General features: G+C 47.3%; 1 protein-coding gene across 2 annotated transcripts in view; it reads right to left on the bottom strand.

Moving 5' to 3' along the window:
- The window catches only part of FOXK1 (forkhead box K1), an 81,400-nt gene that overhangs the window by 19,660 nt on the left and 47,557 nt on the right, over positions 1-14,183 (bottom strand). The gene's annotated exons all lie outside the window — the stretch shown is intronic.

Here is a 14,183-nt window from a genome sequence, read left to right as displayed (position 1 = left end):
AGAAAGAGGTAGAAAGGTACATCTCTAATAGAAAAATAAGGCTATATAATAATAAAACCAAACTAGCACCCAAGTACTTATTCTTAAGAAATGGAGGCAGTGAGAGATTTTACTTTCTTGGGCTCCATGATCACTGCAGATGGTGACAGCAGTCACAAAATTAAAAGACGCCTGCTTCTTGGGAGAAAAGCAATGACAAACCTAGACAGCATCTTAAAAAGCAGAGATATCACCTTGCTGACAGAGGTCCATATAGTTAAAGCTATGGATTTCCTAGCAGTGATGTATGGAAGTGAGAGCTGGACCATAAAGAAGGCTGATCGCCAAAGAATTGATGCTTTTGAATTCTGGTGCTGGAGGAGACTCTTGAAAGTCCCATGGACTGCAAGAAGATCAAACCTCTCCATTCTTAGGGAAATCAGCGCTGAGTGCTCACTGGAAGGACAGATCCTGAAACTGAGGCTCCAATACTTTGGCCACCTCAGGAGAAGAGAAGACTCCCTGGGAAAGACCCTGATGTTGGGAAAGATGGAGGGCACAAGAACAAGGGGATAACTGAGGACGAGATGGTGGGACAGTGTTCTCGAAGCCACAAACATGAGTCTGACCAAACTGCGGGAGGCAGTGGAAGACAGGAGTGCCTGGTATGCTCTGGTCCAGGGGGTCACGAAGAGTCGGACACGACTAAACGACGACAACAACTTATTCTTATGCAGCAAAAAGGGGTACCACCCACAACCAAGATGAGGGAGATATTGTGGATCTGGAACAGGCTCAGAAAAGGGAAACCCAAATGGTGGGAGGGGATACAGTGACTCCCCTGCGAGGAAAGGTGGCAGCGTTGGGGACATTTTGGCCTAGAGAAAAGGAAAGTAAGAAGCACCACGATAGGAGTTTGTGAACATATGTGTGGCATGGAGAAAGTGGAGAGAGGAGAGCGTTCCTCCCTCTCTCATGATACCAGAACTCACGGCTGTCTGATGGAGCCGAATGTTGGAAGATTCAGGACAGATAAAAAGGATGGAGTTCTTTACGCAGAGCGCATAGTTAAACTATGGAACTCCCTCCCACCGGAAACAGCGATGGCCACTTTAAAAGCAGAGTGGACAAATTTATGGAGGAAAGGACTATAGATGGCTACTCTCCGCAGTGGCTGTGCGCAGATGGGAGATGTTTCTGAATATCAGTGGCTGGAAACCATGGAACGGGAGAGGGTTCTGGGTTCGAATCCTGCTTGTGGGTTTCCCACAGGTATCTGCTTGGCCACGGTGAGAACAGGATGCTGTAGGTGGGCCATGGGCCTGATCACAGAATCATCACAGAACTGGGATCCCAAGCGTTCTCTAGTCCAACCCCCTGAAATAAGGGAAACTTTTCGCAAAACATGGGGCTCCAGCTCACAGCCCTGTGATTAAGAGTCTCGTCTCTCACTATACAGCTATCTCTCTATCTATCCTGGACTTCCATCCTCCCCTTTGTGGGTCCTATTATTTCCTCCCGCATCTTTTATGACAGTCCAAATCCTTTGCATCTCCACTGTGTCCAGAATTCAGCCTTAAACTACAAGTGATATTCTAATCCTAATACAGTGGAACCTCTACTTAATGGATGTAATCAGTTCCTGAGGTCCATCTGTAAGTCAATCCGAGTCTCTGATAGAAGTGTCATTGTGCGCAGGTGCATTTGGCGGTGGCGCGCTTCTGCGCATGTGCAGGCAGCAGCCGCTTCTGCGCATGTGTGAATCGCGGCAAACCTGGTATTTACTTCCGGGTTTGCCGCGGTCACAACTTGGATCGGGCCCAAGTAGAGGCGACCGTAAGAAGAGGTTCTACTGTAATGATTTTAACTGCTTGCAATGGTCTTTAAGATAAGTTATAAATTTTTCCCATTCCTTATTAAAATTTTGGTCTTCCTTGATTTCTGACCCTACCGGTCATTTTAGCCATTTCAGTATAGTCCATCAACTTCATCTGCCATTCTTCTCTTATGTTTTCTACCAAAGATCTGCAGCCCTCCTCCAAAAGCTCCCCAAACTCCTTGCATGTTAGGATGGGATGCAAATGTAGTGAATGGCTAAATAGAGTGAATTTAAGGAGCCATTCTTTGAGCCTAGCTCTTCTCCATGCTCTGAACAGATCCCAGGCGTCTCGCAAGCAGAGGGCTATTCTAGCCTGGCTGCTTAGGATCTGGTGAAACGGCAACGATGGCAAGGCAACCTGAAGCCTTTGCTATGAAAAGGATGCACTGTGTGTCCCTGAGCTAGTGCCAGCTAGAAGGAAACTACAACCTGATTCGTTCAGCCCTTCTGCTGTCATTGCTCCCCAAAAGCTAAGCTGTGGTTTTGTTCAGTGCAAAGCTTTGTAGCTGACTTACTCCCAACAAACCATGAGCTGTAACCAAGGTTTGTTCTTGGTTTAGTGCTTGCAGTTGTGCCAGAAGGGGCTGGTGGGATTTGTAGTCTTACAACCTCTGGAGAGCCACAGATCTCACTCAACTCAGATATATAAGCTAGGAGTCAAATAGCTCCTGAAACCAAGATTGCCGCTGCCAAAAATGGAATGTCTAGCTGCCATTTTGGGACAAGACAGCTTAAAAGTCTTATTTCTCAAGTGATGGACTGACCGTGATTGATTCTTGGTTACATATCTGGGTAGTTCAGGTGACAACTTTCAGCTAGGTTGAGAGCTTTGAGTACTTAAAGAAGAAAAGTCGCTTGATCCAGCGACAGTCCACATATATATTGGCCTATTCAGACCTCTTTTTCTTTATGCTGACTGCTGCTGATCAGGCTGCACAGAAAAAGCAATTTGGTTCCAGAAATTTGTTCCGATTGTGCAGATAAAAGATAACTGATAGAATTCTACAGAATGGGGTATTAGTGTGTGCCTGGCTAATTTCGAACACAGATCCCAACCCGTCCTGGATTTAGATGACATCTTTTATTTGCACGGCACACAATTGAGATAAATTTTAGAGGACCCTTGTATTCTATCAAGTGCATTATTCATTCTCATAATGAACTCTGGGGAGGGTACCTTTGCTCCCATTTTAGAGGTGCAAAGCTAAGGCAGAAAACAAACCTAGCACAGACTTAAAGCGTGCCTAAGGCGACAAAGGGACGCGGGTGGCGCTGTGGGTTAAACCACAGAGCCTAGGACTTGCTGATCAGATGGTCGGTGGTTCGAATCCCCTCGACGGGGTGAGCTCCCGTTGCTCGGTCCCTGCTCCTGCCAACCTAGCAGTTCAAAAGCACGTCAAAGTGCAAGTAGATAAATAGGTACCGCTCTGGCGGGAAGGTAAACGCCATTTCCGTGCGCTGCTCTGGTTCACCAGAAGCGGCTTAGTCATGCTGGCCACATGACCTGGAAGCTGTACACCGGCTCCCTCGGCCAATAAAGCGAGATGAGCGCTGCAACCCCAGAGTTGGCCATGACTGGACCTAACGGTCAGGGGTCCCTTTACCTTTACTAAGGCGACAGAAACCGGCACATGGCTCTTCATCGTGTTGCGGCCACCGGCTAGCCCGAGACAGCCAGCGATCCTGACGAGCATTTCGATACGTGAGATCGAAATGTGACACGCCAGCCACAGAGTCTCCCGGGAGGCATTGCCAACACGACCCAAACGAGAAAGAAAGAGCGAGTGAGCAATGAAGATAATCTGAGCAATTCCAGCCTCATGCTTTCCCCATAAAACCCTGCTGTTTCCAATTAGGGCACAATTCAATTTAGACATGCGTTACGAGAAACAGAATGCACACATCTGAAGACCGCGGACATTTGCAAAGGACGCGCATCTCTGGGGAGAAGGCAAGGCAATTATATTGAAAGCATATTTTTTTTTGGAATGTAAGCTATCTCGAGAATCAAATCTGCACTGATCTGAGACTCGAAGATGAACACAAATCTAAGCCGGCCTCCCCCTTTCACGCTCTGTGGCTCCGCGTCACTCATTTCCCTTGACAGCGAGCTCCTGCAGAGTTTCGTTTCCCCTCTTTCTCGTGAGCCACCAATGCAGCCGTCTTCTGTGGTCCACGCAGGGAACTCCAATATGTTCAGGGCAGCTGCTGTTGCGATACTGGCAAAGCAACCTGTGTGGCTTCCGGCCCACTATCGTCGCAGTTACCTGCATTTCACAGAGTTTGCAGGAGAAGCATTCAAGTTGGCACAGATGTCCCAGGTCCCCACGTGGGGAAAAACAAAGCAAAAACACATAGATTCCCTGAATGTAAAACTTAGGTTTAGAGGTTCTAGGCTCAATCTGCTCAATCTGGTTGCCAGGTTTGTTTTTTGATGATATACATTTAAAAATGTATTCATCTTTTTTATGGGGAAAAGCAACTTGCAACATTAAGAACCACCATGAAACTGTACCAAAGACTGTATCAAAGACGAAAACGGCTGGGAAGATGGGAATGTCTTTGCCTTGTGCCTAAGAAGCTGGCAAAGCGAATCTGCTAGCTGAGGGGCCACCACTGAAAAGGCCTTTCCTCACAGCGGCGAGGTTATTATTAGCCCTAGTTTGGAAGCAACAACAATTGCAAACAGTAGAAGAATGGCGACACAAGGTAATGGAATACGCTGCAATAGCTAAATTAATGGGGAAAATTCGAGAACAGGGCGAAGAAACATTTCAAAAAGAATGGGGAAAATTTATGTCATACATAGGAAAGATAAGGTGAAATAGTGAAACCAGTAGAACTGAAACAAACCTCACAATGTGAAATACAAAGAAATTTACTGGATAATAAAAACAATAAGTAGTAAAATGTACAATGTGACTAATGTAACTGACAGTAGCTGTAAATGAATATAGACAGACAACAAGAATTGTGTATATATAGAAGGATTTGTTTGTTTAGAGATATTCTATGGACAAATATGGAAGAAGAAGAACAATATACAAAATGGATGAAGACAATGCGAAAAATTTAGATGCGATATAAAAAAGCCAGAAGGAGGAAGGAGGGAAGCCAGCTCTTAGGAGCAAGTATAAATGTAAAATGTAATACAATATGTGTATGTGGAGTATGTAACTGAAAAACCAATAAAGATTATCTAAAAAAGAAAAAAGGCCTTTTCTCCCCTTTCTGCTCCCTTGGAGGAGGCACACAGAGATAGGGCCCTGCTGAGTTAACTTTTTTCTTGCAGGGGATCCCTAAGAGAAAGTGAGATCTCTCCACACACACCCCATATGAAGTGGGACAGGCTGTGCTATCAACTTCATCCCAGTTCTGCCTGCTGCATGTTAAGGCCAGTCCAAAGAGGAAACTGGACTGAGTGAGAGCTGGACCATCAAGAAGGCTGATCGCCGAAGAATAGATGCTTTTGAATTCTGGTGCTGGAGGAGACTCTTGAGAGTCCCATGGACTGCAAGAAGATCCAACCTCTCCATTCTGAAGGAAATCAGCCCTGAGTGCTCACTGGAAGGACAGATCCTGAAGCTGAGGCTCCAATACTTTGGCCACCTCATGAGAAGAGAAGACTCCCTGGAAAAGACCCTGATGTTGGGAAAGATGGGGGGCACAAGGAGAAGGGGACGACAGAGGACGAGATGGTTGGACAGTGTTCTCGAAGCTACTAACATGAGTTTGACCAAACTGTGGGAGGCAGTGGAAGACAGGAGTGCCTGGCGTGCGCTGGTCCAGGGGGTCACAAAGAGGCGGACACGACTAAATGACTAAACAACAACAAATAGGAAACTAGAGAGGAAGGAGAATCCTAGAAATGCAGAGTTGGGAGGGACCACGAGGGTCATCTATTCCAACCCCCTGCAAGGCAGGAATCTTTTGCCCAAGGTGGGGAATCAAACTCATGACTCTGAGGTTAAGAGTCTCACACGCTACCAGCTGAGCTGATTCAGATTTGATATTTGCATTCCGCTTTTCCAGCAACAAATGCTAACATCAGCGGTCCGACGAAAGAAGAATGGCAGACAAAATTAATGGACTACGCAGAATTAGATAAAAAGACAGAAAGGATTCAAAACCTGTGAGCAACTGTAATCAACAAATTACATTAGTAGGACTACAAGAAGTTTTATAAGGAGGAATATATGAAACATTGCAAAATAGAGAACGAATATAGAGATATTAGTTATAAGATCTAAATGTAATAGTGAAAGTAAGAAATGTAAATTAAGGGAACAGATTGGAAAATTTTCAGACGTGATTGCTGGAAGTAAAAAAAAAACTGTGTAAGATATAAAAGTATGTTTAATTATTGTTGAAAATGATACGTTAAAAAACTAATAAAATTTATTTTCTAAAAATTGCTAACATTAGCGGGGACCCAAACGCAAACTGCAGAGTCAAACACGGTAACATATAAACTGAGCAAGCGTCAACAACAAATTTGTCAGAACACTCAATACAATTCAGTAAAGTGCTAATACAGTGGTACCTCGGGTTAAGTACTTAATTCATTCTGGAGGTCCGTTCCTAACCTGAAGCTGTTCTTAACCTGAGGTACCACTTTAGCTGATGGGGCCTCCTGCTGCTGCCATGCCGCCGGAGCACGATTTCTGTTCTCATCCTGAAGCAAAGTTCTTAACCCGAGGTACTATTTCTGGGTTAGCAGAGTCTGTAACCTAAAGCGTATGTAACCCGAGGTACCACTGTACTTCAAAACATTGCAATGAATTTGCTGAGCACTAGGCCTGTTTTGGATGACACCCTCTCTCTGCAAAGCTCTTCTTCCTCCCTCTCAGGCAGTAAGAACTTCAACGGGGTTTTTTAAAACCGGCTGGCTCAAAAGCTTTGCGTTTGGCAGCCATTGCAGAGTTTTACCTTGTTTTGACTATCGAGTCCTGAAGCTGATTTGGTTCTGGAAGGAGGCAGAATTGTGGAGAGGCCACACCAGAGCCCCCGAAAGGGCCTGATTTGCACTGTCTCTCTCTCCCCCCCCCCAGCAACCTAAAAAACCAAAAAGTGCCTCCTAATGTCTGCAAAATCTTTGCTTGAAACCGGCTGCTGTTTTGGCCGTCCTCAGCGAGCATGATCTCACAGACAGGATGTTTCTATTGGCTTTCTCTTGCAAGGCCGAATTCCACATTTCTCTCAGTTGTGCAACATGGCAGTACAAGCTCCCCATCCCCTTTTTAATGCTTTATTTTTTACCACAAAAATGCACGCCCCGTGTCTGAAACAAAACACAAAGCAAGTGGGGCTCTGTCCAGCAGGCGTGGGTCATTTCCTCCCTCACTGAAACCCTGAAAAAAGGAGTAAGTTATTTTTTGTGGGGGGGGGGGTTCTCGATGACCGTGAGAGGCAAATATTTCAGCTGCTGAAGACCCCGGGGAGAGCGTGGGTTTTCCCCCCAGGGGCATCTGCAAGAAGAGAATTCTGGGCCGCGAGGCCACTGACTTCCTACGTTCTCGAACTCTGATCTCCCAGGTCCTGGGAGGATGTCCCTTAGAGAAGGACCTGAACTACAGTGGTGCCCCGCAAGACGAACACCTCGCGAGACGAAAAACTCGCAAAACGAAAGGTTTTTTCGTTTTCGAGTTGCCTCGCAAGACGAATTTCCCTATGGGCTTGCTTCGCAAAACGAAGATTGCCCCGCAAGCTCCGGGGACAGCGGGAAGCGCAGCGCGTCTTCCCCGCTGTCCCCGGACCTCTTTTGAAGCAAGGGGCGGCGGGGAGAAGCGATCTTCTCCCCGCAGCCCCTTGATTCAAAAGAGGGGACAGAGCGGCGCTTCCCCTCTGTCCCCGGACGGTCTCCATAGGAACGCATTGATTGATTTTCAATGCATTCCTATGGGATTTCGTGCTTCGCAAGACGAAAAACTCGCAAGAAGAAAAAACTTGCGGAACGAATTAATTTCGTCTTGCGAGGCACCACTGTATTTCCCTTGAAGCCCAAGTTTCACAGAATCATAGCGAGTTGGAAAGGACTCTGAGCATCACCTAGTCCAGGGGTAGGCAACCTAACGCCCGGGGGCCGGATGCGGCCCATTCGCCTTCTCAATCTGCCCCAGATAAGGTTCCTGTATACTCATACGCTTTTCATACCGGTAGACAACTGCATTGGGTCATCTAGTCCAGCGGTTCTCAACCTGTGGGTCCCCAGATGTTGTTGGACTACAACTCCCATCATCCCTAGCTAGCAAGGTCAGAGCTCAGGGATGATGGGAGTTGTAGTCCAACAACATCTGGGGACCCACCAGTAGAGAACCGCTGATTCTAGTCCAAGGGTAGGCAAACAAAGGCCGGGGGGCCGGATCCGGCCCAATCGCCTTCTAAATCCGGCCCACGGACAGTCTGGGAATCAGCATGTTTTTACATGAGTAGAATGTGTCCTTTTATTTAAAATGCATCTCTGGGTTCTTTGTGGGGCCTGCCTGGTTTTTTTTTACAGGAGTAGAATGTGTGCTTTTCGAATTCTTTCTTAAGAATGACCAGAAACTGTTTTTATATGCAACATCAGTGGCAAGGTTATTGTTGGCCCAGGTTTGGAAACAGCAACAAATGCCAACATTAGAAGAGTGGCAATACAAGGTTAGAAGAATGGCGACAGAAGGTAATGGAATACGCTGAAATAGCTAAATTAACGGGGAAAATAATAACAATAAGAAGTAAAAATGTATAAAGTGACCAATGTAACTAACAGTATTTATAATGAATACAGACAGACAGCAAGAATTGTATATATAGAAAGATTTACCGTATTTTTCGCTCTATAACACGCACCCGGCCATAACACACATGTAGTTTTTAGAGGAGGAAAATCCGTAGGCATGCCACCCGTAGGCATTCCCTCCATAACACGCACAGACATTTCCCCTTACTTTCTAGGAGGAAAAAAGTGAGTGTTATGGTGCAAAAAATACGGTATTTGTCTACAGACATTTTATGGAAGATTATATACAAATTGGATAAAGACAATGCGAAAAATCAAGAGATGACACAAAAAAGCCAGAAGAAGGAAGGAGGGAAGTCAGCTCTTAGGAGCAAGTATAAATGTAAAAAGTAATGTAATATGTGTATGTATAGTATGTAACTAAAAAACTAATAAAGATTATTTTGCAAAAAAAGAAAAAAAAGAATGTGTGCTTTTATTTAAAATGCCTCTCTGGGTTATTTGTGGGGCACAGAAATCCGTTCATTATTTTTTCAAAATATAGTCCAGCCCCCCACAAGGTCTGAGGGACGGTAGAGCGGCCCATGGCTGAAAAAGGTTGCTGACCCCTGATCTAGTCCAAACCCCTTGCAATGCAGGAATATTCAGCTGCTGCCCGTGATGGGGCTCGAACCTGCAACCTTGGCGTTCTCAGAGCCACGCTCTAACCAACCCAGCTGTCGTTTTCCTCTGGGTTTGTTTCATTTGACGTTTTAACGTGCCGCAAACCGCCTCGAGTTATTTTCCTTTAAGGTACAAAGCAGTACAGGAATGAAACGGGGAATAAAAGCAACAGTGTCTGCTAGAGGCAAAGCAATTAATTGCTTAATCGAAAAAAAGGAAATTCAGAAGAAGGGGGAAGCGGAGGAGGAGGAGTCTAGTAATAATTCCTCAAAGCAGCAGCAGTTTCCACAGTGGAAGGGCTGAAGTGAGCACACTGGGCTGGGTTTAGTTGACTCAACTTTTCTCCATGTTGGGGGAATTGCAAACTTTCAGAAGGGGGAGAGAAAAAAGAAACGGAAGAGGTTCTTTTTGCAAAGAGGAGGGGAGATTTCTGGGAAGTAAACAGAGAGGCGGGCGAGAGGCAGAAGGGGTCAAGGGATCGTTTGCTGGGCGCTGCCAGGCTGCCTCTGGTTTCTGTTCCCTTGCAGTTAAAAAGCCCTGCCCCTTAAGTGTGGGGAGGAATAGGAAGGGGAGAGGCCACCCGAGGCTCCGGTTTCCAGAAAGGAAAGTAAACTTAGGATCTGCAAAAAGTGCCCCCCCTTTCCTTCGCTGCCCCGGATGGCCAATCAGGGCACAGCGAGGCAAAGGCGCACCAAATTAGGCAAGTGAAACAGCTACCAAAGCAAGAAGGGGGGGGGGGGGGAGAAAGCTGAGCTGATGAGATCAGACTCCCAAGGGAGGGGTGGGGAGGAAGGGCTAGGAGTCCCCACCCACCTCGCTTTCACAGAAGGATTGCTGACATTCCTCGAAGACGAGGAGGAGAAGTTGCTCCCACAAAAGCAGCCAACCCCAAAGAACCACATTTCCAAAAAGACCAATTTTCTTGCAGAGGGTCAATGGGCAAGGGGGGGGGGTGTTTGTCGCCGCTGGACAGGGGCTGCGATTCCGACAGCCGGCCAGCTGGAAGCAACCTGGGAAAATGCTAAGCAGGCACTATTCCTGTTTTTGTTTTTAGCTCCAGGTTCCTGTGACACGAGAGGCGCTGTGGGTTAAACCACAGAGCCTAGGACTTGCCAATCAGGTGGTCAGTGGTTCGAATCCCTGTGACAGGGTGAGCTCCCGTTGCTCAGTCCCTGCTCCTGCCAACCTAGCAGCTCAAAAGCACGTCAAAATGCAAGTAGATAAATAGGTACCACTCCGGCGGGAAGGTAAACAGCGTTTCTGTGTGCTGCTCTGGTTCGCCAGAAGCGGCTTAGTCATGCTGGTCACATGACCCTGAAGCTGTACGCCGGCTCCCTCGGCCAATAAAGCGAGATGAGCGCCCCAACCCCAGAGTCGGCTACAACTGGACCTAATGGTCAGGGGTCCCTTTACCTTTACCTGCAACAAGGGGAAAGGCTGCCTCTGGGTGTGGAGGCTCCACTGAGCTCACGGTAGCTGAACGGTTCTGCTATCGACCCCGCAAATCTGCCTAACCCACAGCCATCAATCACCGGAGCTTGCGGGAGCAAATCCTGCAAGCTAAAAAATGTGCAATGCGAAGAGACAGAAGCGGCACTTTGGGCCCCCATAGGCAGGGAACTCGTACTGTACTACTTCCAAAGGGCTTCTTCCCCCTTGTTTTGCCCTCTCAAAACAGCCCGGCAAGGTGGCTCAGGCTGACCGATGGTTGACCAGGAAGCTGCCTTCTACAGAATCAAGACGAGTGACCCAGGCACCTCAGTGCAGGCTGCACTGGCCGGCAGCAGCTCTTGAGCACTTCCAACGAGGAAGAATGTGTCTCAGCCTTGCACCACCTGCAGGGATGGAGCCTGTGGCGTTCTGCATGCAAGACAGCTGCCTGCTTGCCTTTAATGCACGAAAAGCACATTATTATTATTCAAATACAGTGGTACCTCGGGTTAAGTACTTATTGCATTCCAGAGGTCCGTACTTAACCTGAAGCACCACTTTAGCTAATGGGGCCTCCTGCTGCTGCCGCCGCTGCGCCACCGGAGCATGAATTCTGTTCTCATCCTGAAGCAAAGTTCTTAACCTGAAGCACTATTTCTGGGTTAGCGGAGTCTGTAACCTGAAGCGTATGTAACCTGAAGCGTATGTAACCCGAGGTACCACTGTATACGGAAGGCGGCCGATCTCGTTCATGTCCGGAGGAAGAAAAGCAGCTTTAGAGGAAACCTCGAGAGGTGTGCACAGAAAGGGGATGTTTGTAAACAAGAACGAAAAGGTTGAGCAAAAGAAGGAAACCTCAAGAAAGAGTTCTGCGGGCTTTTTTTCCAAGAAGCTCAGATAGATTTGTTTTTTGCTGAAGCCCCAGCAGATGTTAAAAGCGTTGAGCATCTCGCAGCCCTTTTCTTGCAAGGCTCGGCGGGAGAAGCCAGGGCTGTTGTTTTCAAGGGGCGGGGGGCGGGCGGGGAAGCAGAGGATATATTATGATCCTGGGGTCCCTTCCAATTCTATGAGTGGGGCAGCATAAAAAAATATGCAGGTTATGCGCTGGGTTGCTTTGCCCCCCTCCCTCAAAGCGGCAACCTGGAAACCAATCCCCAAGGTGTGGTTCTTTGTCGGAGCTGCGTTCGAGAGAAGGAGGGCGTCAGGTGACGAAACCGCAAAGGCTGCTTGCGAAAGGGGCTGGAAACAGAACTTGCTGCCCAGCGTTTCTCCTGTTTTCACACATGCAGGCTTTGGAACCGAGTCCTTGTAGAGGACAAGGATCCTGAGATCACGTTAAGGGTAGCCAAATTCTGTGCGATTGCCATAAAACTTAGGGAACGAGCTGCGCTATCATAATGATTAAAGCCTGCTTAAATGATAATTTTAGGTTATATGTTAGCGACTAAGTTTTAATTTATATATATTTTTAACTGTTGCTATATCTGTATTAGTAGAGACATCACCTTGCCAACAACGGTCCGTATAGTTAAAGCTATGGTTTTGCCAGTAGTGATTTATGGAAGTGAGAGCTGGACCATCAAGAAGGCTGATTGCCGAAGAATTGATGCTTTTGAATTCTGGTGCTGGAGGAGACTCTTGAGAGTCCCATGGACTGCAAGAAGATCAAACCTCTCCATTCTGAAGGAAATCAGCCCTGAGTGCTCACTGGAAGGACAGATCCTGAAGCTGAGGCTCCAATACTTTGGCCACCTCAGGAGAAGAGAAGACTCCCTGGAAAAGACCCTGATGTTGGGAAAGATGGAGGGCGCAAGGAGAAGGGGACGACAGAGGACGAGATGGTTGGACAGTGTTCTTGAAGCTACCAGCATGAGTTTGACCAAACTGCGGGAGGCAGTGGAAGACAGGAGTGCCTGGCGTGCTCTGGTCCAGGGGGTCACGAAGAGGCAGGCACGACTAAATGACTGAACAACAACAAATATCTGTATTGTTCCTGTTATACCTAACTGCAAATTCAAATGTATCCCTATCGTGTTTTATGACTTCCTTGATATTGTATGTGGGCTGGAACTGGTCTGTGACCGAAATAAAAACAAAATATTCACACATGCAAGCTTTGGAACGGAGTGACAGAAGGCACTTTGGGGCTGCTTCTCTTCCAACCACCAAAGGAAGGGGCAGGAAAACCCAGGGAGATGCCTTCTGCCAGGGCAAACAACGAGCCCACCACTGCCTCTCCCAGCCTTTCCCCAAGCTGGTGCCTTCCAGATGTTTGGACTACAGCAGCCATCAGCCAGAATAGGCCTGCCACTTGGGGCTGATGGGAGTTGTAGTCCAGGACATCTCACCCCCCTGGAGAGCTGTGGGGATGCTTAAAGGGGTGCAAAGAGGCAAGGGGGTGCAAACGACGAACAGAATTTGAAAAGTTGCCGCCACCGGACCAAGGGGTTGGATTAATTAAACTGGATAGTTTTCATTGCACTTTGAATAAATGTGCAATTGACTGTTTTGGCCGATCGATGACTTGAGAGCATCCTTCTTCAAAGATGTAAATCTCCCAGCTGAGACATCGATTGGGTATGTGATTAACTTTTTATTAGGGGACAGCTCCCCCTTACACACCTCTGAAAAAGTGGGCTGTTTTGCCTATAGAGCGGCAATTTTAAGGAGAAAGGTTTCTGGGGATACGTTAGGTTCTTCAGGGGAACAAACTCTTACCTGGCAGAACTACCTGGTTTTAATAATGTTTTTTATGTATTTGCTCTGTAATGGCTTTGACTGCGCGGGTAAATAACAATCGCCCTATTTGTTACCTCTCTTGAATGTTATTGTGTTGTTATCATCCTTCGGGGGCAGTGCAAACCGCTATTCTGAATAACGCAAAGGGCAGGAGGCAAAGGGGATGAGTTTATGGCAAGAAGAGGGAAGTGGCACAAACCACTTGCTCTAGGGAGCATATTCACCCAGTCCTTTACCAGTTGCACTGGCTCCTGGTGGAGTATCGGGTCAGGTTTAAGGTGCTGGTCTTGACCTTTAAAGCCCTTTGTGGCTTAGGGCCCTCGTACCTACGGGACTGCCTCTCCTGGTCTGCCCCACGGAGGACCTTAAGGTCCATGAATAACCATAGTTTAGAGGTCCCAGGCCCTAAGGAAGTCAGATTATCATCCACCAGGGCCAGGGCCTTCTCAGTGATGGCTCCAACCTGGTGGAATGCTCTGTCCCATGAGACCAGGGCCCTGCAGGATTTAACTTCCTTCCCCAGGGCCTGTAAGACAGAGCTATTCCGCCTGGCTTTCAATTTGAACTTAGCCTGATCTTTTATTCCCCTTCCTCCCCTCCCCATCCCTTTTTATGAAGATCACCCGCTCTGGGATCCCACAGCTGGTTCTCCCCTGGTCTCCTCGCTGGCCCAAGTGGGACTAATTTAGCCAGCTAGCCCTGGTGATCATCGAATGTTTATTGGATGGATTTTCCCCCTAAATTGATTTTTTATTTTATTGTTATGTACGC

The sequence above is a fragment of the Podarcis vaucheri genome (assembly GCF_965113315.1).
Source record: "Podarcis vaucheri genome assembly, chromosome: 14".
Lineage (NCBI taxonomy): Eukaryota > Metazoa > Chordata > Lepidosauria > Squamata > Lacertidae > Podarcis > Podarcis vaucheri.
Note: the sequence above shows the minus strand (reverse complement) of the source record. Positions and strands in the feature narration are given on the sequence as shown.